This window comes from Eumetopias jubatus, unplaced genomic scaffold (genome assembly GCF_037043125.1).
Source record: "Eumetopias jubatus isolate StellerSeaLion01/CBP00866 unplaced genomic scaffold, mEumJub1_p1.0 scaffold_5, whole genome shotgun sequence".
Classification (NCBI taxonomy): domain Eukaryota; kingdom Metazoa; phylum Chordata; class Mammalia; order Carnivora; family Otariidae; genus Eumetopias; species Eumetopias jubatus.
In genome coordinates, this window is record NW_028274811.1 from 140230964 (window position 1) to 140255698 (window position 24735).

Genomic DNA, 24735 nt, shown 5'->3' on the forward strand with positions numbered 1-24735 from the left:
TAGAGTAAATTGTACTGGCGGGGCTGTTTACCAGCTGACATGACATTTTCCCAGCATTCGTTCCACAGTGCAAGACCTGAAGAGAAGTGATATTTAAAAGGTCACATCTTTAGTTCATTCATGGGCATGTCCTTGGCCGGGGTTGCAGAAAGCATATCTCCATGTTAGTATTAAGGTGCTCATGTCAAAGGTGTCTGCCACTCATGGAAGACCACTCCTTGGGGGAGGAAAAGCAGGTCATGCCACTCATGGAAGACCACTCCTTGGGGGAGGAAAAGCAGGTCATAGAAGCATTGTTGGAGGACACTGTCACATTGTTTAGAATTAGAGGGGACAAATGTAGAGAAATGACTGCTCACTCACAACACAGGGAGCAATGGAAGGACATGTAGGGGCAAGAACTGGAAAGATGACAGTAAAATATCTTCAACAGTCCTTTTCTTCTCCTGGAATCTAGGACAAGGGTCAAGGACACATAGTCAGCCATTGCTGCAATTTAGAAGACGTATATGAAGAGTCTCAGTCTGGAACAAATTGCCTCAGTCAAAATCTGCAGGTAACTCATGCTGTCTCATGTTTTACCAAGAGATGCCATGAGCAATTGGAAATTAAAACTTTAAGGTCTTTTCCAAACATCTGTTCAAGCACCATTTGGAAAACTTCCCTTAAAATTTAGATTCTTGGGCCCCACCCAAGACCAACTGAAACATAACTGGGGGTGGAGGACACACAGGAATCAGCACTTTTTACAAGCAACCTCAGCTTTGAAGACCAATAATTTAGAAAAATCAGGCTTAGAAAAGAAAATGAGGACCTGCAAGATTTCTAGCACAACAGTTCTAAATATTTTTATCATGCAACTGTGATTATTTCTATATTATATCTAAGTCATCATGGTGCTACTGTCGTAACATCAAAAAAATAGAATAATGCAAAACACAAGTTCTTTTTTTATGTATAAATCCTCATATTTTCTTTCTACACCCGAATAGATCATCTAGCTTCTCCACACCCAGCCCCGTGTATACATTCCACTTTGGAGACTATCCACTTCCAGGCAAGGACAGAAAACAACAGAAAAATGACACAAAGCATCCAAGAGAAGTCTATAAAGAGGACATGGTGGCCGATAGTGGAGGAAAATTTTTAAATGGAGGTTATTGTTTATACTTCTTTTTAACAGCTTCTCTGTGTCTATAAATTATTTCAGTCATTTCTCAGCCTTCTCAGATGTCTGGATAGCCTTTCAACTGTCCATGAAAAAAAAATATTACTTACTAAAAACTGACTGAAAGAGTAAAAGAGCTATCTTTTTGGAAACTGATGGGAAAGCAGACTTTTGTGGATTACCTAAAAGAAAACTATTGACTGGAGATCCTGATCCTTATTGATCGGGCTAACACTTTTGAGATATTAAATGATTTTTTTCCTTTTCCTCCAGTGTTTTTTCCCTTCCTTTCCAAAACTCTCAACACCTTCCTGCACCCCACTCCATTTCAAACAGTTCTGTCTGCATGAGTTCAAAAGCTCAGAACTTTTGGTTTCCCAAAACCTGATTTCAAAATTGAAGCCAAGGCACTTCAGAATTTATGCTAAGGGCAGTGCAAGAGGAAAGAAGGAAATCCCTCAGGTACGTGCCTAAAAAAGAAAGGATTTCTTTCCAAAGACCAGAAAACAACTCTAGGCTAAGGAAATGGGGGAACCTAAAGAAAAAAAAAATGATTTGGGGATCTCTAATGAAAGGGCGGGACGTGAGGGACCACGTGGGCAGGAGGAAAGGATACAAGAGGCTTTGTTTGAGTCCTAGAAGTCTTACGGGAGCTGAGTGACCCACCTTCTGCAGACCCTACAGTCCTCACTTGGAGAAGATGGTGTGTACCCTAGGACAATGCTGCTATCCTTCCCACCCTCAACCTGTGAAGACCTCCTCTCATCAGTAGCCAGTTCTCCTGTGCTGGACCCAGCAAGGGGGCTACTCCATCCTGCTGCAAAATTTTGCTCACATTGTATCTGTTAACCTGAAATCACATATTGGTAAGGAAGCTGCTGAATGAAAGCTGCTCCATGACCCCTAAAACTGTGACAGGGTCATAGCACCGCAGGTGTTTGCCCGCACAACCCATGCGCGTATGGTCTTCATTCTTTCTCTTACAGAGTGGGCCAGAGATTACTAGTCAATTTGAAATTTTAAAATGTATCAACTAGTCATTCTAACTCTCCTCCTCTTCCCACTAAGTCCTCACTGCCACCAAAAAGAAGCAAATGAAGAGCAAATGAAATCTTGTAGAGTGATCCAAACTAGCTTTGGAAATCATAAAATTCAAATTATGTCACATGTCTGCATCTTTATTGAAAAGCCAAGACACCAGTACAATTTGGTGATACATAAGCAAGAAAACTAGGAGTTACCCACTGTGATGGTTAATTTTATGGGTCAACTTGCAGAGTGCTTTGGATGAGAGTAACATTTACACTGATGAACTTTGGGTAAAGTAGATTGAACTCTATGACATAGGTGGGCCTCATCCAATCAGTTGAAGGCCTGAACGGATAAAAGAGTGGTCTCTCCAAACAAAAGAAAAAGAAGTAGACTGTCTTTGTACTGACACTGCAGTATTGGCTCCACTGGGTCCTGAGCCTGCCACCCCATATTGTAGATTTTCGACTTCCCAGCCTCCATAATTGCATGAGCCATTTCTTTTTAGATAGATGATAGATAGATAGATAGATAGATAGATAGATAGATAGATAGATAGATAGATAGAAAGATGATAGATAGATGATAGATAGATAGATGATAGATAGATAGGTAATTATTAGTTCTGCTTCTCTAGAGAACCCTAGCTAATACACCCAGACTTTCTTTTCTCCATTCCCTCCATCCAAGTCTATAAAATCTGCCTCCAGTCTGGGGTATAATAAAAAAATATATATTTGATCTTTGTCCCCTTTCCTGGTAGAGTTCCTAAAACCCTTGGGTTTCCTGAGGAATAGGAGTGTCTTTTGTTATTCATAATGAGCCCCTTTCAACTATACCCGGTTTTATGCTGTTGAGAGGACTGGAGGACTGGTCCCCAAAGGAACCAAGCATTGATTAGACGGTAAGAACTTTCACCACCTCCAGGGAAAGGAGCAGGGCTGGAGATTAAGTTCAATCACCAACAGTTAATTATTTAATCATTCATTCCTATGCAATGAAAATGATAAATAAAAACTCTGCAACAATGAGGCTAAAGAAGCTTCTGGGTTGGTGAACATATGCCAAGAAGGTGGTGTATCTTGACTTCATGGGGACAGAGGCTCCCATACTTCAGACTCTTCCAGACCTCACATTATGTACCTCTCCACCTTGCTGTCCATTGTATCCTTTATGATAACTCTGATAGTAAACAGAGTACTTCCCTGAGTGCTTCTAGCAAACTATCAAAGCAGAGGATATGTCACGGGTACCCCCAAGGTTGTAGTCAGCCAGACAAAAGTGAGGGCATCTAGAGACCCCACAAGCTGCTGGTGTCTGAAGTAAGGCAGTCTTGTGGAACTGAGTCTCTAACCTGTAGGGTCTGTGCTAACTCTGGGTAGATTTGAACTGAATTTTTGGACACCCATTTGGTATTAGAGAATTGGCTGTTGTTAGGAAAAATGTGCAAGTGCGTGACCCAATTCCGCCACTGCTCTCCATCTTTACTGCTGCCTTTCTAACTCAATCTATTCTCATCTCCCTCCCAGATCCCCTGTGCAATGGTTTCCTGAGTAGCCTTGTGGCTTCCTCTGTTGTTCCTACAAGACATTTAACACTCACCCAGCAGAGAGGATTTTTAAGAACGTAAATCACAATATGTCACTCCCTGCTTAAAATTTTCGATTGGCTTCCTATCACACTTAGAATAAAAAAAAAAAAAAAAAAAACCCTGTCACCTCATTCTGGTTTTCAAAGCCCCCTGTGATTGGCCGCTGACAAATTATCAAACTTCATCACATACCACACCCCCTTACTCATTAAGTCCTTTCCATGTGGCCTTCCTTCTGGTTTTGTTTGTTAAATCCACCAATCTTTTGCTTACCTTGGGGATTTATACTTATTTCTTCCTCAGCCTGACATGTTCCAACCCTCTCCTAAACAGGCCAATCTGAGCTATTATTCAGAATTGAGCTCAGATATGCTTTCCTGGATCATCCAAACAGGAATCGAAATTCACCATGGCAGCAGGCTATTCTAATTCTCTGCATTCCTTATCAGCATCTGACACATTTTGTATTTATTTATCTGTTTATTGTCTGACTCTACCCACTAGAATATAAGCTCCATGAGAAATGGTACCTTGTCTGTCTCATCCATCACTCTATCCCCAGGTCCCAAAACAAGATCTGACTCACTTGGCCAATTGATGAATATCTAAAGACTGAGTGGTTGGAAGTAAATCTCACATAGGAGGTAAAAAGACCAGGGGCTTGCTGATTTCTGAGCTAATTTCCCAGAGAACAGCAATCACTCAGCCAGCATCTGACTGGCATAGGGACCCATGTTGGGAATAAAACTATTTCAAGGATTTACCCCATGAAAAGGGCTGTTTATTAGAGCATCAGCAACATAAACAAGTTCTAGAAAACCAGACAGGAGGGCCAGCACCAAACAAGGTCACTGGCAAGTTTCCTTTCTGAGTCCAGTGTGTTCACCGCTGTTCCCATGAAAACCATTCATTTGGCAAGGCAGTCAGCCTCCTGTCTCCTTGGGCACTAATTGCTCTGCTTGGTTAGACAATTTAGCAAAATGCACCACTCTCAACACAGCATAAGGGAAGAAGAGAAAAGAGGGACTGGTTTTTTCAAAAGTACAATGTGTTCTAGTAAAAAGAACACACAGAAAGTAATTCCGAGGGAGGATGATGCTTCCAAGTGGGAATGAACGCTTCATCTGAGACCAGGAAGGGGCTCAGCACCTTGGCCTCCATGTTCTCCAGGAAGCCCAGAGTCCCTGCAGCTCTGGTGGGAAATGGGAAGTGTGGCATTTCCTGAATCTTGCATTTGAAATGGTAAAGGTTTCTCCCTAAACAGACAGACCCTGACTGCCGTCCACTGAGTCGGCTTGTTGTTTAAAAGCAAAGGCATGTACTGATATTCAAAAGTTCGGTTTCCATATAAACGTGGTCAGCGCCTAGTGCCCGCGACTAACTCCGCATATTTTTTCTCTGCCATGCATTAAAACTTCTCACAAGGGACATACAACTCACATTTCCAAAGGGAGACCCATGCACAATGTCTAGTTAAAGACATTGAAAGAGCCATAGTTTTTGATCCAGTCATTCCACAACCAGAAATTTACCCTGAAAGGAAACAATATGGAATGCAGACAAGGATTTGTTCTTAGGAATGTTCAAAATCTTAAAACATTGTAAACAACCTAAATGTCCATCAATAAGGAAGCAGTAAAGAAAATTACTGAATGTGTTATACAGTCGTTAAAAATTATATTTATAGGGAACTTTTAAAAGCACACTTGTGCTCTAAAAAAATTCCACCATGCTTCAAAAGGTTCACAGAAACACTGGTTAATCCCAAAGAATTTCTGGATCTCCTCATATTCTTTCTTTCTTTCTTTCTTTCTTTTTGAAATCAGAGATGTTCACATGCCATGGTGTTGGAAGAAGTTGGTTGGAGTGGAAAGTAATCCTCATGTAAATCTATATCCACACAAAAACCAAACTCTCCTGTCCTTAGAAGAGAAGACATACGGCAGAGTCAAAGTTGTGAATGTTTCTTCCTGCCATGTGCTGATTCTATACTTTCAGACTATTTCTTGAGCAGCTGCTGGGCAGCTGTTTCAGCCTCCTGAGATAGGTTGAAAGGAAAGAAATGAAAAAAAAAAAATTATAAAAACTCCACAGAGGTTTCCACACCATCCAGATTCAAGGTAGAGTTATGCTATTTACCATCACGGAGATAATCGTTTAATTTCCGCAGATAGAAACCCACCTGGTCAGGTAAATGCTTAGGTTAGTCTACCTGATGGTTGGCCCTCCAAAGGTCTATGGGTCTGTCAGTCAGGCTGACCTAAATTTCCTTGCCTATGAAGGAGGAAGTTGGGCTAGAGGTTCAGTGAGAAGCCACATGATGAGGAATTAGAAGCCTGGAAGATGGTGGACTCTGAGAGAGAGACAGAAAAATACCTCATGGATTTCCCAGAAAGCCACGAGAAAAACCTGTTGTTCAAGCAAAGCTTAATTTATTAACTTTCTAGAATAACAGTACTTGACAGAACAATACTGGACAGAGCTTAGCAGTGTCTCAAAATGGGGAAACTGGGAAAACATATATATGGTGTTTTGAGACCCAGGTCATCTTCAGGCAGGTCTTGCAAGGTGGGAAACTGGTGGGGGTGGGCCAGAGCTTGTAACATATGAGCTGTGGCTTGATGGGAACAGTGAGGTGAGGATTTTAAAGAGAGCCCTAGAGAGTGTGCTACTTGGTGACTCGCAGTCTTGTCTTCCAGGAACAAGTGTTTTCTGGAGTGAGTAGTGAAGATTTCTGTCATTGTGTTTTTTGTTTTGTTTTGTTTTGTTTCACTTGTTTTGTTTTCGTTGAATTGTCATCAGTGTTGTTTCACATACAGACAGGAAAGTTTACCTAACTCCAGGTAACACAAGGACGGGAAAAATGTGCTTGGTCCCAGGATTGCTTAACAGAGACAGAAAATGATATTGGTTTCAGTCCTTACCAAAATGTATTGTGATTACTGGCTGTGTCATTGACACCCTCTCCTGCTGTCTCCCTGGAAATCTTTGGTAACATCTACATTGCTCTCTAATGCTTTGCGAAGGGCTTTCTTTGGTGGCTACAAGGAAAAGTGGTGCCCTGTTTCCAGGTTTGTGTAGTCATCGGAGATGGCCTTTTGGACCCTTGCTTTCATGAGGAAGCCGATTGTGTTCTTTGATTGCCATGTGCCCAGTGCCTACCATGACGCCCAGCATCCAGAGTCGATAGCAAGCACTAGAGGGGAAACATGAAGGGTGTGCCAGCAGCCAAGAAGTAACAGGAGCCAAACAATGCAAAGGAAGTGATGCTTGCTGGGCTTCCAAGTACTCAGAGAGGACCATAAGAACTGAAACCATCCTTGCTAACAGGAGTAGATAAAGATGAAGAGAAAGACAGCCAGGTAAGAAGAAGCAGGCTTTGTCCCTGTGGCCACAGGACCCTTCTAATGTGAGTGAAGACATTCTTCCGGAGAAATAAGAATGCTTGAAGAATGACGTAAGGGCTCTGGAGACCAAGTGAAGGGGTATAAACTCAGAGTTTTTGAACAGCAACGGAAAGATAAGAGGATTTTTTTAAAAAAAGAAAACAAGTCTAGCTGAAATATTCAGCTTGGAATAGAGAGGAAAGAGGAAGAAGCCAAACCAAAGGCTGTCCCACCAGGTAAATAAGCCTTGGGGTTAGAGCATTCACAGAATCCACGGAGAAAGGAAGATAGCTACATGATGCAAACCACAGGCCAACAAGCTACAGAACATGAAGCCTACCACCTAGGAGTTACCAGACACGAAGAAGAGCCAAGGAGAACTCCAAAGTGCCAAGCCTCCTGATTGGGAGACTCGTGATGTCTTCGAGAATCAGGATCATGAGACACACGTGGGAAGGGCACGCAGAGTTTGGGGCAGGTTGGATTCTTCACACATGCGGGTATCAGAGTTATACCTCTGGAAGGCAGTGAGAAATACAAAGGGAGACATTTTTGGTAAAATGACAGAACAGACATGGTAACAACCACTACTACATCTCAAGCACCTCACACAGAGCAGATACACAATCCCAAGGGCGGGAAGAGCAGGGTGGCTTAGTCCTCTCCCAAGATGAAAACTGGCTGTTCTCAAACATGTGAACTTGAAGGAGGTGCAAAAGCATTTCTGTTCTTTTCTCAAAGACACCTTCAGTCTCTGCACAGGGGGGCCCAAGTCTCCCCCACTCTTCCTACTCTTCTGATCTCACAAGGCCCAGTGAATCCCCATACGTGTTGCCAGTCTGGGCTCAGGGGCCCACGTCCCTGGCTCCATCCTAGAGGAAGCTCTTCTGAGTGGGGTTTGCCATCTATCTCTCACAGGAGTAGACAGAGGTCTTCCAGACTCTTCTGAGCACAACACAACCAAAAACCTTTTCTTTGGCTAATTTTGGAGAATTCTCAACATAATTCCGTGCTTTGTTGTGATTTAGAAATAGCCTCTTCTTGGGACGCCTGGGTGGCTCAGTTGGTTGAGCCATCTGACTCTCAGTTTCAGCCCAGGTTCTGATATCATGGGTCGTGGGAAAGAGCCTCGCCAAGGGCTCCATACTCAATGGGAATCTGCTTGAATATTCTTTCCCTCTGCCCCTTCCCCTGCTCACATGTGCACGCTCTCTTGCTTTCTCTCTCTCTCAAATAAATAAATAATCTTTTTTTTAAACCATTTTCTTCACAAAGGGCAAGCTGGAAAGAGAGGGGAAAATACAAAAAGTCAGGACTAGGAAAAAAAAAATACTAGGATTTTTTTTCCCAGTGATGAAAAAATTATCCCCTGAAATGACTTAATTTCAGTGCTGAGACATTTAGCGGCCTCTTAAATGGCACTCTTTAAAGAAGAAAACACTTGAGCAAGCTTAGAGGGGGAAAAAAAGGAGAATCAGCAGAATAGAGGAAGAAAAACTGGTCAGGGGGTGGTAAGTCAGGAAGCAAGGTATTTGAAGGGTAACTTCAGCGGGAGCGCTGGAGAAGGAGGGCAGATGAAAAGTCGCTGGACTTGACAAAAGAGCAGAGAGGGGCCCCATGCTGTGCTTGATTCCAATCATCCAAAACCATCCACTCTGAGCCTGGGCTTGCTTGACCTGGCTTGCCCAACTTCTAATAAATAATTCTATGTCAGACTTCCCAGATCTCATTGGTTAACTTGAGAAAGCAAAAGAACATTTTATGAGTAATAAAACTGTGGGTTTGGTAACACTCATGATAATTTGTAAAACCACATGTTTTAACACACACGCAGAAAATTCTTTTTTAAGAAACGCTTGCCAATGGGGAGCCTGGGTGGCTCAGTCAGTTGAGCATCTGCTTTTGGCTCAGGTCATGATCCCAGGGTCCTGGGATTGAGCCCCAAGTTGGGCTCCCTGCTCAGCGGGGAGTCTGTTTCTCCCTCTGCCCCTCCCTCTGCTCGTGTTCTCTCTCTCTCAAATAAATAAAAATAAAATCTTAAAAAAAAGAAAAAGAAACCCTTGCCAGTTTTTTGCCCTCTGTCACAACATGGCTTCAGGCTGAGTTTCTGAAGACCGTGTATTTGTGTCTGCATTTCTAGAATCGTACCAAGAATGCATCTACACCCAGCACCTTCTCCAACAGATCTGTTGATGGCAATTTGGGAAGAGTTCCTTATTAGTCCATACCCTGAGCATTCCTGCTGTTCTCTATCTTAGTGTCCTTTTGCAGAAAACAAAGCCACACCCCTTGCCTGATATTTGTTTTTAAACCAAGCTCAGATCCTGGCATTCTTTTGTAAGGCACTGAAATTTCATGCAGGGATCCTTACCACATGTTTTGAGCGTCATCGAACTGACACGACAAACGTCCTCAACCCTCCTGTTCACGGATGCCTCCATTTGCAGAGGGATCCATGTAACTTGCAATTAGTCATGATTTTAGGCATTGCCATTATATTAGTCTATTTATTTTACTAGATACCCAACTCTAAGGAAGATTTGGCAATTAATACTTTCAATGTTGAGCCCCACAGCCCAACAAATTAGGTTTATAAGATGATACTGTCCAGTTTAATAAACCCTACATTCAATCCAACTTGTGAAAGGCTTTACAAGTCATTAGCCATCCCCAAGAAAATAGCTGTTTGATCTCTACAAATAGGTCCACAACATCATGGCCTAAATGATTTATTTCTATTAGACTAAGCAATGTCATATAGACACTAATTTTTTAAGAAGTACATTCCAAGTTCAACAATGCACATGAATGAATCAAACAAAAGCCATATCAGTGTGGGTATTATTCAGGGTTCTCCAGAGAAAATGAACCAGTAGGGTATATGTGTGTGTGTGTGTGTGTGTGTGTGTGTGTGTGTGTGTGTGTGTGTGTGTACGTATGTATGTATTCAGTATATATGAGGTTTTTGAGAGATTTATTTCAAGGAATTGGCTTAAACAATTGTAGAGACTGGCAAGTCTGAAATCCATAGGGCAGGTGGCAGGCTGGAAACTCAGACAGGATTTTTATGTTACAGTCTTAAGGCATAATTTCTCCATCTAAGAAAACTCAGGTTTTGCTCTTAAGGCCTTCAACTAACTGGATGAGATCCATCCCTATTATCAATGGCCATCCCCTTAAAGTCAACTGATTGTAGGATATCAACCACATCTACAAAATACTTTCACAGCAGTATTAGATTAAAGAAGTGGGTCCCCTAGCCTGGACATAAAACTAACTGTCTTGATGTGGCAATAGTTATGGGTTTACAATATCATTATAGGTACAGTATCAGCACAGACTATATCAGATGGGGGATCACGTTACCAAGACATGGAAGCCATGGGTCCTGCTTTGCAAGAGAAGATCATTTAATGATAGAAACTGACCATCATAAAAGATTGCATAAATACACGTGAGCTCTAACCACACAGCCATGGAGAGAGATATCCCTATGTGACGAATCCCCAACCCGGGTTAATCCATTGATATTAGTCCTTTCTACACTTTTATTGTCCAAGCCAATTATTACTTTTTTAATCAAACCATACCACATTAATGAAAGGCATTATCTTAGCTGAAAAAGCCTCCAATTACACAGATTTTAATTTTATCCAAGATATGTAGTTTTCTGTTGTCAAAGTACAAGATTATTTTTTAATCTGATGGAACTATATAAAATAATTATAAAGCAAATTCTGATTCATCAGCTTACTGAATATGCATCCCTATGGGTTTTGCCATATAAACATTCTATAATTAAGGAAATTAAAAAAGAAAAGGATAAGGAAGTTGCTAGAATTATTAGAATCACTTTTATTTTAGCTCCCATATTTCTTCTACATCCTAGTTTCACTTCCTTTCTACTCCCTCACATTTTAGAAAATGAAATTACCCTTAGAAAACAGCACTATCAAAATCAAATCTCTTGTTTTGAGCCCTGTGATGGTTAATCTTATGTGTCAATGTGGGTAGGCTCCAGGGCCCGGTTGTTTGGTCAAACACCAGTCTCAGTGTTGTTGTGAAGGTATTTATGGATGTGATTAACATTTAAATCAATATACTTTGATCAAAGCAGTTTACTCTCCATAAAGTGATGGGCCACATCCAATCAGTTGGAGGCCTTAAGAGCAAAGACCAAGATTTTGTCAGAAGAAAGAATTCTCCTAAAACCGTAACATAGCAACCTTGCCTGCTTATGGCCCGATGCTCCGCGGAATTCAGACTTAAGACTAAAACATCAACTCTTACTGGAATTTCCAGCCTACAAATCTACCTTGCCAATTGTGGTACTGCCAGTGCCCACAATCATGTGAGCCTATTCCCATCAGTGAATCAACCAATCAATCAATATCGCATTAGATGTCTTAAGTTTTAACCTGAAAGGTTTGAGATATATGGGTTGTTTTTTTACTTTCTTTTGCCCCTTCAGGGACCCACAAACCTGTTCATTCATGAACAGCAGTTGGCAAGACTGGATACACTCTTCCTCCTGCTAGACACTGCCTTGTTATTGCGTGAGGCTTCTAGGTGATGGATACTGGTAAGTCTAAATAGATGCCAGGTATTCAGCATGGTACCTGCACACCTATGCCTGTGGGGGATCAGAATGCGCTGTGGTAGAACGAGGAAGTCAAAGCAATATGGCAACTTGGGGTCATCCACGGTGACTGCTAAGGATCATTCTATCATTAGGCTCTCCTAGTGTCTGCTCCTGTGAAGAAATTTAGTCAATCTGCATGCACCTCATTAGCCCTCTGAGAAGTGCCCTGCTCAAGGAACGGAGGAAAAGCATAGCCAGCATTTAATGATGTGCAATTAGTCTCGTATGAGACTGCTTTATTGATAAGGTTTTGCTGAAATGGGTAAGATTTGCCCTGTTGCTAAGGCAACCTGCCTGCAGGAATAGCCAATCTATCTACCTCATTCTGGAAAGTGGTCCTTGCAATTTTAATAAAGGGAAAATAAATGTTGCTACAGGCTCACATCAGAGAGAAAAAAAGAAAAAGAAATGATGAAAGGGAGAAAGCTCATGTTTGAGGAGGTGGGTGTTGGGTTTGAAGACCGGAGTTAAACATGTTATCTTGTCAGAAGCAAACAAACTCTGGGAGGAATACAAAAGATATATGTCTCATGCAATCTTTTTCCCTTTCCCTTCAGCACGCTGGTCACCTTTCTTGCCCCCTCGTGGCATTCTCTTCCCCAGGTCCCTGGACTCCTTGTCATTCCCCTAACTTGTCATGCTAGTTCCTGTCTCAATTCTGTGTTTGCTGTTCCCTGCCTGGAAAGGTCCCTCCCTGGCTGTGTTCCTGGCTCCCTCTCTCAGATCTCACAGGTCCCCTTATCAGAAAATCTGTCCCTGGCCACCATGTATAAAATAGCCTCCTCCCATGGGGCGCCTGGGTGGCTCAGTCGGTTAAGCGTCTGCCTTCGGCTCAGGTCATGATCCCGGGGTCCTGGGATCGAGCCCCACGTCGGGCTCGCTGCTCGGCGGGAAGCCTGCTTCTCCCTCTCCCACTCCCCCTGCTTGTGTTCCCTCTCTCGCTGTGTCTCTCTCTGTCAAATAAATAAATAAACTCTTAAAAAAAAAAAAAAAGCCTCCCATCCGCACTGTCGCTATCACTGTACCCTACTTTATTTTTCTTCACAGCATTTGTCACCAAGTAAGAGTAAATATGGTTTTATTTCTTTATTCTCAGCCTCCCCTGCTGGACTATCAACTCCTTAAGAACAGACTATTAATGTCTTATTCACTGCTCTGTCATAGACACTGCAAAGAGAATTCTGTTCCCTCCACAGCAAATTCATTGTTAACAAATAAAGTTGTGCTCCCAATCTTTAAAAATTCAGTTAGGGAGAGAAGACTAAGTCCTATACAACATGCATATAATGTTAATATGACAGAAAATGCCAATGACAAGGGAAAACCAAACCCAAAGGGAGACTGTGTGAGTGAGAAGAGAAAAAAAGAAAGAAAAAAAAAAAGCATTGTCAGGAACATGGGACTTCCTCCAGCCCTGGAGAAATCTCCAGAAAACGGCACTGGCGTCCTGCCATTCGTGATCCAGATAGTGTCTGGTGGTTCCTAGCAGGAGCTAGAAGCCTGGAAACTACATTTCACGGATTCCTCTGCCAGCAGGGTCCCAGTGGAGGTCCTGCCGAAGGAGGTTTCACGTGAGATTAGAGGGAGGAAGAAGAGCAGGAACCTTTCCTCCTCCGGGGAGAGCAGCTACCAGCACCTGTGGTCCCCGCAGGACCCCTGGGCCAGGTCGAAGCAACAGACCACCTGCAGGCAGCTTGGGGCAGATGGGCTTGGGCCTTGGGGCTGACAGCAGCCCCCGAGAGCCCTTTATCTCCGAAAACACCCTTCCCGCTCAGGCTCCTCCAGCCTTTCCAACAATCTGACAATCTAGTTCCCCATATTAAATACCTGTGTGCTGGAACTACCTGAAGTGGTTTTTATTTTCTCGGCTCAGTCCAAGCCGATAACCTCCTACCTCTTATACTAACAGTTCCAGCCTTCTCTAACTCATAATCTCAATTAAGTATGAACTTAATTCATATCATATTCTTTAATTCTCATTCGAAATTTTAAAGTTTCTTCTGTGGAAAGGGGAAAGAAGTCTACACCATAATCATTCGCAAGAAATCCCTCCCAAATGGTTCCCTCTGGCTGCCACTTATCTAAATAAATGTCCAAACCTTTAAATTAGGTAAGGCTTAGTTTGTACCCCATCGTTTTGCACTTGATTCCATACATTCTCATATCTTACCCCGTATTTTTTCTTAAATAAAAACTTCCACTTTCCGGGGCGCCTGGGTGGCTCAGTCGTTAAGCGTCTGCCTTCAGCTCAGGTCATGATCCCAGGGTCCTGGGATCGAGCCCCGCATCGAGCTCCCTGCTCGGCGGGAGGCCTGCCTCTCTCTCTCCCACTCCCCCTGCTTGTGTTCCTGCTCTCACGCTCTCTCTCTCTGTCAAATTAATAAATAAAATCTTTAAAAAAAAAAAAAACTTCCACTTTCCAATTAAAATTTAAGTTCCTGGAAGGCAAGCTTTACAATTTTTTTTTCTTTCTTTCCTCTCTGGTAATACCTATGGAAATGCTGGACATTTTGTCAGTACCCCGTAAACAAATATGGATGAGTTTCCCTCAACAGAGATCAAAGAAAGGGTATTTTCCACAAACGGGCACAGTCATGGATTATATTGTCCTATTTGTCAAACCATCATAAACCACCTTAAACCATAGTGATTTCAGGGTTCAAGGGCTGGGGAGAAATAAAGGAATGAAAAAGTCAGCCTGGAAGGAGTGCTAGATGACCCTTGGTTTTGCCTGGGAAAACTTGATTTCACTGTCCTGGAGACGGGCCTACTAACAGCTGGAGCCTGACAGCTATTCTCAGCTATTTTTCACTGTTCTAAAACTTGCCAAAACGTCACAGCATGCTATCCAAACTTTCAGAAAAGTAACTGACAGCTTACTTCACCTCAATTACCTTGATTAGTAATCTCCACATTTGCTTATTTTTTTATCTGTTATTTTCCCCGAGACACAGAGTTATGAGGTGATACCAGTAATGAGTCTCTTCCCATGTTTGTCCCCTCAGAGGAAATGATTCTGTATGTAGCAATAGATTCAGTGTGTCTGTGGGAGGAGGTGAGTTCTGGATCTTTCTACTCAGCCATCTTAAACCAGAACACTTCAGTCTCTTATCAGATTAAAGGAATTATTTTCTGAATGTACAGTTGATTCTAACAGATGGTCAATTCAACTAAACAGATTTGGACAAAAGGATAAGAAATTTTTTAACAGGGGCGCCTGGGTGGCTCAGTCGTTAAGCGTCTGCCTTCGGCTCAGGTCATGATCCCGGGGTCCTGGGATCGAGCGCCGCATCGGGCTCCCTGCTCCGCGGGAAGCCTGCTTCGCCCTCTGCCTGCTGCTCCCCCTGCTTGTGTTCCGTCTCTCACTGTGTCTCTCTCTGTCAAATAAATAAAATCTTAAAAAAAAAAAAGAAATCTTTTAACAAAGAAAGAATCTAGAAAGAACAAAATGTAGCTACACAAGCCAGGCACCCTCTGAAAATTTTGAAGTAAACTGTCACAGTACCATCTTTGACCTGCCAAAGAAAGATCAGCTAAGTTAGGAAGTGGAAGATAAGACCCAGAAATCTGGAATCGTAATGCTATCTCTGTATAAAATGCAGAAAGAGAGAGAGAGAGAAGGCTCACATCAGAAAGGACCTTCCAGCCCCTTACATATGATTCCAACAGGAATTGATCCATTATTCAGTGAGCAAAGAAAAAGTCAATATCACTTTATTACTAATAAAATCCTGAATAAGCTACTAATTTGGAACCGAGGAAGGATCCAGGTAGGGAAGTGAGCAGTAACGATTTTATTTTTAGATTCTAGAGAATATTAGAATCAGGTTTTTAGTTGAGGTGTCCATGCTTTCTTGCCTTGGTGAAAGCACTACCACGCTGCTCTTCAAACATTGGTGCATGCCTCTGACTCTGACTTGGCTACCCCAACCGAATTAGATATTCCTCATTGTGATAAATTACATTATTCAGCATTGTTAATGGCTAACAATAGCAAATTGGCTATTTCAGTAGAAAAGGGATTTATTTAGCCAAGGATAACAGGTAGCTCCCAGAACCTTCAGCTGAGTCAGAGAATAGGTTAATAGGTTGGCTACGTAACCAGGCACATAATCTAAGTTACACCATCCAGTGGCCCAAAGGCCACTAGCATTTTCCCAAAGCCAGGGCCCTGGCTTACCAGTTCCCACCTCTGAGGCTAGGCACGCTTTCCAGCCCTGCTCCCTCTGTCGCAGCCTCCCAATCACACCAGCAGGAAAACCGCCTGCCAAACCCCACCTTCCTTCGGTTATTCTTTCTAAATCCAAGACCAGCACCAGCGCATCTCATTTGTGTAGCGTGGATCACCTCCTTTTGCTAATTAAGCAAAGGATACTGTCACGCGGGGCCATTTTGGAGCCAAAGGAAAATGTAAAAGTCTGTAACACCAACCACGTCTTTATCTAAAACTTTGGTACTGATTTTCGAAATTTTAATTTTTTAAAAATATTTCATTAAAATATTATTTTGGTTACTGATTTTTTTTTTTGGTGCTCCCTTAAATCTGTCCACTGAGGTGAGTGCCCCACTCTTCTCACCCTAGAAAGTAACCTTTTGGATAAAAGTCCAGCTTCTGAACTGAAAGCTGACACGATACAAAGAGTGATGGGTCTCAAAGATGTCCATACTCTAATCCCCAGAACCCAAGAATGTGTCCCCTGACATGGCAGAAGGGACTTGGCAGATGTGACTAAGATCTTGACATGGGAAAATTTATCCGACTATCTGGGTGGGCCTTATCTAATCAGAAGAACCTACACGGGAGGAAGGCTTGAAGGTCAGAGCATGAAAGGAGATGCGATGAAAGAAGCAGAAGACAGAGAGAAAGATTTGGAGATTCTGTGCCGCTGGCTTTCAAGTTAGAGGATGATGCCTCGAGCTAAGAACACAGGCGCCTTCTAGAAGTTAAAAAGGCAAGGAAACAGATTCTAGAGACTCCAGAAGGAATGCAGGCTTGCTGCCACCTTGATTTCACCCCAGACAGACTAAACTTGGATTTCCCATCCCCAGAAGTAGAAGTTAATAGATTTGTGCATTTTAAGCCACTGAGTTTGTGGTTATTTTATTTTATTTTATTTTATTTTTGAGAGAGAGAGAGAGAGAGAGCTCATGAGTGGCTGGGGGGGTGCAGAGGGAGAGAATCTTAAGCAGACTCCACACTGTGCACAGAGCCCGTCCCAGGGCTCAATCTCACAACCCTGTGATCATGACCTGAGCTAAAATCAAGAGTCGGACACTTAACCAACTGAGCTGCCCAGGCACCCTTGTGGTAATTTTTTAATAGCAGCAATATAAAACTAATATAGGTGAGGAATTCTTCAGGTATAAGAGTATGCAGAATGCATGAGGCAGGTAGAAAGCCTGAGAAGTGCCCTCCCCTCTCTCTGAAGATTTTACATTTTCAACCTATGCTTTCATCTTTTCACTCAAACTCCAATCCTGGCATACAGCTTTGGTTCTTATAATCCGGCTACGCACAAACAGGGTTTGTAAGGTGAAATGATGAGTTGTTCTGCTTGGCTTCTAACCATCAAGCATCTTGAGTCATTTTGTATATATATATTCAATTTTCCTAGGTTGATTTTTCAGTTGCTGGAGGGCAGAGGTTTTGTCTCTACTGCTTTCCCAATATTCAAGACCAAACACAGAATCCGAGCCTCAGTTTCCTCCCAAGACAAACAACAGCAATGAAATGGTGGAGTCGTTTTTCTTGTGCTTTTTGTGAAAAAATAATGGATGGCTTTGTGCCTCTATTAAAAATAGTTCTAGCCTACTGTAATGTAAGTCTCCTTTTTGCAATAACAAAACCTATCTTAACAGCTCACCTAGTGCTTTGTTTTCCACGAGAAACTAGAATATTATAATATTATAAAAGATAATTTTCCTGTTTCTTTGGAAAAATTTTGTGTTTTCATCCCAGGATAAATAGAGTACGTTGTGCTTTCAGCAGCTCACTGAAGACTACATTCCTGCATTAAAAGAAAAAGACAGCCTCTAATGTAAATACAGATTATATTCCAACAGCTCATTTGTTGGTCAGTCATTTGGAATCCATTTTATCATAGTAACAGCATGATTGGTAACATGGAACAGTTATTGCAAACTCCTTATAACAACACAGAGAGAGTCTTATCTTTGGAGAAGTTGGTGCTCAGGTTCCATCTCAGTGAGGGATCTGGTTTGCCCAGAAGATAATTTGAAGAACACTTAGCATGATGTGTGGTAAAGAAGGGAACAGTTTGGGGACGCCTGCGTGGCTCAGTTGGTTAAGTGGCTGCCTTCGGCTTGGGTCGTGATCCCAGGGTCCTGGGATCGGGTCCCGGGTCAGGCTCCCTGCCCAGCTTCTCCCTCTACCTGCCCCTCCCCCTGCTTGTGCTCCCTCTCACTCTCCCACGCGCGTGCACTCTCTCTCTCTAGCAAATAAAAATAAATAAGATCTTTAAAAAAAAAAAAGAAGAAGGAAACAGTTCGTGTGATAAAGAAGGCTGAGCAAGGTAAAGCCAGGTTCAGGGCTGTGTGAGGGAAAGTTTCTCCGAATGCAGAGTGGATGCAGGTCAGGACAAATATCTTCTGGGGACAAATCTTTCAGTAAGATTAATATAGTTCACAAATGGCTTTCACCTGGGTTCGTTATTTGGGGAGTGGGACTCAGAGGAGAACAGGTATTGTATGTTCCATCAAGCCTGACAAAAGGCAAAAACAGATGACATGTGGAAATCCCCACACCCGAGGGTCACACTCTTTTATAACCATCATCAGTAAAAACCAATGAGAGCCTCTGTTCTGGGCTCCAGATCCCACTGGAAGTCTTCTTCTCATCCGTGACACCTGAGCTTTCAGCCATAAAGCGGTTGATTAATCTCAAAATGTTCCTTTGGTTCTATAGTCTCAAGTAAAGACCCTCACCTGGGAGGTGGGCAGGAGAAAAACCTAAACCAAAGTCACTCTATGAGAAAAGACACTTAACGATTCGTGCACGCACGCACACACGCACACAAACACAGCATCTTTTCAACATATAATTCTGAATTGTTTGTCCTGGAGCACAACTGCATAAAACACAACTCCAGAGATTATAAAGCTAACGGTGGCCCCCAATGTTGTGCAGAGGCGGCCATGAAATGAAGAGATTTTTATTTTGTCTTGAGGAAATGGGAGCCATGTTGTGTGTGAAAGTGGCACATAAACAAAAACTTGAAAATTATTACATGCCCAGGCCCCAGTCAAGAAAACACAGTGCTACAAGGCTCCCTGAGGGCTGGGCTGTGTCTTGAGCCATAACTGGCCCCACTCTGCTGCACAACCCAATTTAACAGATCTTGTGTGGTTTGTTTTTGGGTTTTTGTTTGTTTTATTTTGTTTTTTGTTTGTTTGGTTGGTTGGGTTTTTTTTGTTTGTTTTTTGTTTTTTAGAGAGAGAGAGAGAGCATGAGCAGGGTATGGGGGGATAGGGTGGTGGAAGAGGGAGAGAGAAAATCTCAAGCAGACTCTGTGCTGAGCATGGAGCCTAATGTGGGACTCAATCTTAGAACCCTGAGATCATGACCTGAGCCAAAATCAAGAGCCAGATGCTCAACCAACTGAACCACCAGGCAACCCAAGTCTTGTTACTTTGCCCCTCAAACTTATCCCAAAATCATCTATTGCTCTCCATTTCCACTATACCACCAAATCCAAGTCATCGTCACCTGACACCTAGACCAGTGACTTCGAAACTTCTGGATCATACCTGTAACAAGAAAATATTTTTGAACACAGACACACACATTATGCATGTTCATTTATTTCTGAATAATATATGTATGGTGGCATTTATATATTATGCATTATATAATATAGGAATAGAAGGTTTTAAAGAAAAAACTGTAATATATGCATGTATATAATGCACACATACACACATATACATACATATGTATTTGCATATATATGTACACACACACACACACATCTAATATTTTCTTCCTCCAGCCTAAGAAATTACCCTGTACCCGCTCTGGGCTATGTGGACTCTGCATTGAAGCCTCTAGCCTAGATTACTATGCTTCCCTCATAATTGATGTCCTGAGCTCCATTCTTGTTTCCTATAATCCATTTTCTACAGAAAAATTAAATTAGATCATGCCACTCCTCTGCTTAAAACTCTCCAATGGCTTTTCATTGCACTTAGAATCTAAATTTCTTCCCCTGACCTACATAACTGTCCATGATCTGGACCCGCCCACTTCTCTGAAGCTCTCTGTGTAAGCTTTTGCCACATAGGCCTGGTTTCTCTTCCTCCAACATGGCAACCCCCACCCATCTTGGGACCTTTGAGTCAATTCTCTCTGCTTCGAATGTTCTTCCCTGGGTCTTCACGAGCCTAACTCCTTTCTGGTCATACAGACCTCAAGTAAGTGGCCCCTCTCAAAAGTGACCATCTCTAGCACTCTGAAGGAAGATGCTGATGTGGTCACTACTCAGCCCTTCACCTTGAGGTAATTCTCAGCCTGGCATTTGCCTGCTTTATGATGTTCATTTGTGTGTGTTGCCTGTTTGCACATCGTCAAATAAGAGTAGAGAACCTACCTATCGCATTGACGGTAGTGTTCGACTCATAGTAAGCATATTCACTGAATAAATTAACAAAGTAATTCATTAATAGAAATTTGGTGAACTCTTGATTTGAAGTTAGTTGAATCATGCAGAGTTACTGTTTCATTAAACCTATTTTTAATTATAATTCTTTCTTGCAAGCAATCTATGAGGGAAAAAAAAGTAGGTGGCTTTATAGAAATAGCCTAAGAGCTCAAATTTCTTTGAAACACCTACAAGCAAAAGAGTGTAAAGCTAACAAGAGAATCCCAGATTTCCAAAAATAAACATTCTTTTAAAAACAGGCAACCCGCCATGCTTTGTAATGGGAGCTCTAAAACCCCATTACTGAGCCCTTTCTAGGAAACCTCAGTAATGTGCCTATTATTCAAGTCTCTAATTGGCCATGTTCTTAAAGGGCCTTAAATAAATAACAGGCCTTATCTGATTTGAATTGCATCCAAACGTTGTCATTTGAAGGAGATAACACTCTAGTGAGAGATATCACATTGGGAAAGGAATGTTGAACTTTTCTCTGCTATTCAACAAGAAATTTGAGAGAAAAAAGTTAAGTCATATGTGCTGGTTAAAAAGAATTAAGTTTGAGAGAACTAACCTCAGAGAATGCTAATATCCAAACAAACTGTTAAAACAGTCAAAGACATAAATATTCTGAGAGCCTCCGATGTCTGACTCTATGTTACTATTTTTCAGACAGAATTCCCATTCAAAAACATGAGTTGCGTCTGGTATGAAGTAGAATGAAAACTTAATATCATAATCAGCTCTAGGCAAAATTGTGTATTAGGCAGAATTTGAGGTCCCTCACCTAATTTACACACACCAACGCAAACACGGACGTGCAACGCATGTGCACACGCCTCGTCCAACAAAAAAATCAGGAAAGCATTTGATACGATTTATTAACATTTTGATATGAATTTGTATCAGTGTCCTAAATCTTCCAGAAATATTTGTGTCTATATTTTTGTAGAGGTAGAAGAAAATATTTTGGCTTTCTGACAAAAGCATTTTAATATCAAACACAGGGTTAAGGGTGTTATCTTGGACTTAGGACCCTATCTCTTTCCTGAAATCATACAATTGGGTAGCCATTTACCTGTTCTAAGTGTGTCATTTTGGAAAGACAGCTCTTATTCAACCAGAAGAGAGTTTTGCCCTCATCATCCAGTTGGATGGAACCATGAACAGAAACAGACTCGGGAACTTCCACCTGTCGTCTGGAAACACAAACACACCCACACCCTCATCCACCTTCTTTTGACTAACAGCTCAGATAAAGCTGCTGAATTCGGTATCAATTTCTTAATTATTCATCCTGACTATGCTTCGGTGAAAACAAAGACATTTTAATCCCCCTTGCTTTCTCACATTTTCCTTCAAAAGAAAGATCCTGTCAGAAACTGTTATGACTTGTTTGAGATCCAGTGCCTTTTAGCAAGACGGGTGCTACTCAGACAGAGCACAGCCTAGGAAGAGCTTCTGAGGCGAGGAACCAGCATCCTAAAGAGGCAGCCTAAACAGAACTGAGTAGACTCCACCAAACAAAGAGATAGAAGGGGAACAGAATTTTGAAATAGCACAGAAATGATGCATAGCCCGCCTCACACAGGCTACAGGCTTACCCCTGCCCTCACTGCCCTCTCCTATGGCACAGAACTGCTTACAGCCCGCATCTACAGATGTACTGTCTCAAGCCTAACAAAGAGCTCCTTAACTTTTCTGCCCCCTGCCATGTCTTTAGCAGGGAATCTGCTTCTTATTTCAGTTTTTGTAATTTCAGCACCCACCCCTGTGTCTGCCCCAGTGCCAATGCCTAAGGGTTGGTGATGAGGGTTGGACAAAGGAACGGATGGAAGCTGATTGGTCACCATGTGGAAGAAACCAGTCTGAATGAAAGAGACCAAATCAGAGAGTAACTGAAATGAGAAATGAGAAGAGCTAGCCCCGGTGGGATTTGTGCCTTGCATCCATCGGTGTCCACATCCCTGCCTTCCTGTAGCTATACAAGCCTTCCAGAAAATTCCCCTTTTGTCCTAAAGTAAGGATGAATTCCATGTCTATAATTTGCCATGAGAAGGGTTCTAAATACCCTAGTGTGTGTTATGATCAGTGTGTCTTTGCTGGAAGACAGGGGCTACAGACTTTCAAGACTGTTCTTTGAAAGTTCTTCAGGAATTTACTTATATTTCCCACCTCTTTAGCATCTGACACCCTCCAAAACCTACTAACTCCATATCTCCTCAGTATTTCCCTCTCATTCTCTTAAGCCTCTTGTCATCCACGAAACTTTGACCAATTTCCTAGCACACACTGGTCTTTCCATTCCCTGAAAGTCTCTAGTATTTAGAATGTAAACCACAGAATCTAATGTTTGGTTACATATTGTATTATTGGCATTTCTCCCAAAATGTCTTGCCTTCTCCAAAGACTGGAAGATATAGTTCTTTGGTCAATGGTTTCCAAATCCAACAACATGTCAAAATCACTTTTGATGCCTTTTGAAAGGCTTCTCAAAAGAAATGCAGATTTCAAGTGCTCATGTTGGATTTATTGACTAAGAATTTTGGGGAATGAAGTCTACGAGAAAATCAAATTAACAAGTTCCCCAGATGATTATTACATAGCTGAGCCTGCACAGCTCTACAGAATCATGCTGGGAACATGCTCAAGAAGGATTTTTTGATAAAATGAACTGACTCTTCTAATCTGTCCCATTGGTCTTGCTTGGAAGTAATGGTACATGCTATAGAAACAGGAACACATCAAGCACAGATCTAAACAACTAGAGCTCTGAGTTGATTTGGTATATTGCTTACAGAGTTAGAATTAAATTCTGTACATGTGCAGGGTAGAGGGATGGATAAATATCTGATAAAATAAACACAGTAGAATGTTAATGGTAAAATCTAGGTGGTGGGTGTACAGATGGTTACTTAAAATTATGTCAAAGTGGGGCGCCTGGGTGGCTCAGTTAGTTAAGTGTCTGCCTTCGGCTCAGGTCATGATCGCGGGGTCCTGGAAGCAAGCTCTGCATCAGGCTTTCTGCTCAGCGGGGAGCCTGCTTCTCCCTCTCCCTCTACCTGCCGCTCCCCCTGCTTGTGCTCTCTCTCTCTCTGTCAAATAAATAAATAAATCTTTTAAAAAATTTATTTCAAATTTACTATATGTTTAAAATATTTCATAATAAAATGTTGACAAAATGAAAAAAAAAATCCTACACATCCAGGATATCTGAACCACCTAAATATAGTTTCACTGGATTATATTCCTCCTTCCTTCCTTCCTTCCTTTATTACTCTAATTCTTGATCATGGTCACACACACACACAAAATCTAAAAAGAAGAAGCATTTGTCATCAAGCACATGTCTCTTAGATGTAACCTTAGTTGGTTACTTTATGAAGAAAGTATCTTAACCTTACAAAAGCATCAACTTTGCCACTAGGGCTATATATGCTGCTCTAGATGCTTTTTATAACCATCAAACTACATAAAATTATTCCACACTACAGATGAAAATTGTTTGAAGTACTTTGAGGAGTTCAATAAAGTGACAAAGTAAAGAATATATGAATTATTCAAGTTTTTCAATACTATTTTAGCATCAGCAGCCCCCAAAAAGTGATAAGCTGTGACAACAGTAGATACATTTTGATAGATAATTAAATTTAATATGATGTAAGTACTTATATATTGATCCAAGACTGAATATTTTCTATTGCCAGGTCAATAAGTACATCCCATGGGCCAAAAACGGCCAGTGCCAAGAATGAGCAATCTATCACGATGGATAACTATTATATGATATCAAATAAATACTGTATAATATCTGATTAGCTTGGAATGCTATTTAAAAACCAGTGAGAGAAGGTGTGAAGGGGTTCTCTGGAGAGTGTGCCATATGCCTATGGACTTATACTGTCTTGATTATATTTATGAGTAGATCATATTAATGACCATATTCTGACCATAGTGAAACATCAAGTATGCGCTCCCAACTAAAATGTTAGTGGTCATATCTTTCAATCTCACTTACAAAGTAGTTCTAACAAAAATGTACTTATGCCAGCAAGTATCCACCCTAAAAGGACTCTAACACACTTTTTTGTCACTAAATACTCACCAGTAGAGTACTTTCCTGCCAACAAAATAAGTTATTTACTGTTCCTCAAACACACTTTGTCTCTGTGCTTTGAGTCTTACTGCCCCTCTGTACCCAGTACTCCAACACTCCTTCCCGCCTTCACCTCCACCAGCACGTTTTGGATCCATCCAAATGATTG